A 2515-nucleotide genomic window follows, 5' to 3' on the forward strand; every position below is an offset into this window, starting at 1 on the left:
GCCTGCCGGAGTGCTGCCGGAGTTTGCAGGAGAAATTCGGCAAATCGGGGTAGTGAACTACTGGGACTTCGGTGAGCAAAAAAAATACCGGCCGAAGTTTGGAGTAGGTCCTGCGAACCTCCTGCCTGCAGTAGGTACTGCATCGCCGGAGTGTGCAGGAGGCCGGCGGGCAGGAAGCAGTAGGTATGCTACTGCTCGTCCCATCTCTACTCTAGAAAGGCATGAAACAAAAAATTTCCGAAATTTTCAAAAAAATTTCAATAAATTTTCAAAAATTTCTTAAATTCTTAAACTTTTCAAAAAATTTCACAAAGTATTAATAAATTTTCAAAAATTTTGATAATTTCCAAACTTTTGAAACATTTTTAAAATTTCCAAAGTTTCTTAATTTTCTAAAAAAATGGTTAATTTTTAAAAACTTTCAAAATTTTCACAAATTTCTAAAAGAAAATTATAATTTCGAAAAATTATTAAACAATCTTTTTTTCAATTTTACAAAATTCGAACAAATTTTAAAATTATATTTTGTTAATTTTACGCGACACTGAAAGCGTGTCTGTTTTATTTTCAAGCCCATTTATATTTGCTATTTGATCTATGATTTTTGTAAGTATCGGAACTGCAATTAAACTGCAATTCCCCCAGTACTGGGCCAGTGCTCGTCCGTCAAGTCTTGGCTGGTCGTTGGCATGACCAATTCACCCAGTACTGTGCCAGCACTGGTCTACCAAGCTTGGACTGGCCGTTGGCAAAACCACTGGCTCAGTACTGCACAAGTTGTAAGTGTCGGCTCTATGCAGGCATTTCCCATTCGGATCAACCCTTTAAATAGAAATTTTTTTAGCTCTGGCATAATTAAAATTAAGAGAACTTAATCGGTCATCAAAAAAGAGGTGTACGAAAACTTTTGTCTATCCTTGTAAGTATAGATAGACGTGAATTAAATAGTGATTAAACCATGAGTTAATTTATAGAAACAATGAGATTAATGAAATTTAAGTTATGAGCTGCAGATAGGGTACCGTTGAGTCCAAATATTGAAAATATGGTACTTAAGGACCTCAACAGAGCATAGGGCACATTACGGAATATAGGGACCGATTTGAGATGCATGGATACATAAAAAGATTTGCTGATGATTCAATATTTTTAAGGTGAGCAATAGATATCGTGGAATTTTAAATATTCGAAAACAAGAATTTTTTGAAAACATCGAAATTTTCAACGGATTTAAGATAATCAAAATTTCATTCCTTGCGAGTCTTAGTGCACGGAGAAACCTTTTGCTGCAATATTTGCTGAAAATCAGACTAACTATTTTCAGTTTGCAATGGAGGGACATAGTGGAACTTTTGTAATATTTACTACTCCGAGTAGTAACTAGTAACTACATGCCGAACTACAAAATTCATTGTAAAAAAATTTTTAAATGTTACATTTATTTCTACAGAAGATTGCAATATTTGCAAAGGACTATAGTAACGTCGAGAGAGACCGGCGCACTGATTTAGTAAGCGACTTAGTAAAAATTAGTGCAGTCAGATTAGCAGAAGAAAAAAAATTAACACAACATGCGTCGCGTCGCGTTGAAGGTCACGATACGTATCCTTTATACGAGCATACGGCGTAAATGCAGACTTATTTATTATGGGATGTTGATCTCTTTCGCACTAGTAGTAGTGGAAGCTTCTAATGTGTCCCCTAAGGGTTTGCATTTTTCTTACACCTTCTCTATTCCTTTACACACCCTCCACACATTTACTTGGTGGTGGAAGGGGGACCTACAGTTTAAGGTGGGTTCCGAACCACCAAGAGCAACAGCCTTAAGTACTTAGAGAAAACCTTTTTCTCTAGAGGTACCGGTCCCACGACTCTCCGAAGATGAACAACTCCCTTGCTAGGCTAGTGTTCACCGCATGGGCCACTGAGACTCTTCCAGAGTGCGAGGCGATTATATTTATTTTATACATTATTATATACATGCAGGAATATTATATTACAAGCTGAAACAGAAAAATGTGATTAAAGTAAAGCTGGTGGGAATCGAACACGGGTCTCCAGCACGGCGATTTTCCATTCGGCTAAACTAGATAATGAGATCCAGAAATTTATCGCTCCTATCAAGTAAATGCTAGCAGTCAAATTGACTTCCATTAAATTATTTATTAATGGTTCACAGTGATGGCATTTTAAAAATTCTAAATACTATATCTAAACGTAATCAAATATCCTAATATCGAGGTTAAAAAAATATTTTTTGCTCTCTGTGGAAAATTTGTTTTTCAATTGTAACTTTTCGAATTATCCTAATTTATTGTATTTGCATCAACCCAAATCAAGTGATTGATAAATTTAAGGAATTTCAGTAGAGCGTTGGTCGGCTCACATCGTTAACGCTCGGCTGCACTCGGAACAACGCTAGGCTCGCTTACTAAGTCACTTACCAATATTCGAGAGCGATCTTCCGAATTTGTCTTACTCCATAATACAAAAAATAGAAAGTGTGGTAGTATAA

Source organism: Belonocnema kinseyi, chromosome 8, assembly GCF_010883055.1.
Source record: "Belonocnema kinseyi isolate 2016_QV_RU_SX_M_011 chromosome 8, B_treatae_v1, whole genome shotgun sequence".
Lineage (NCBI taxonomy): Eukaryota > Metazoa > Arthropoda > Insecta > Hymenoptera > Cynipidae > Belonocnema > Belonocnema kinseyi.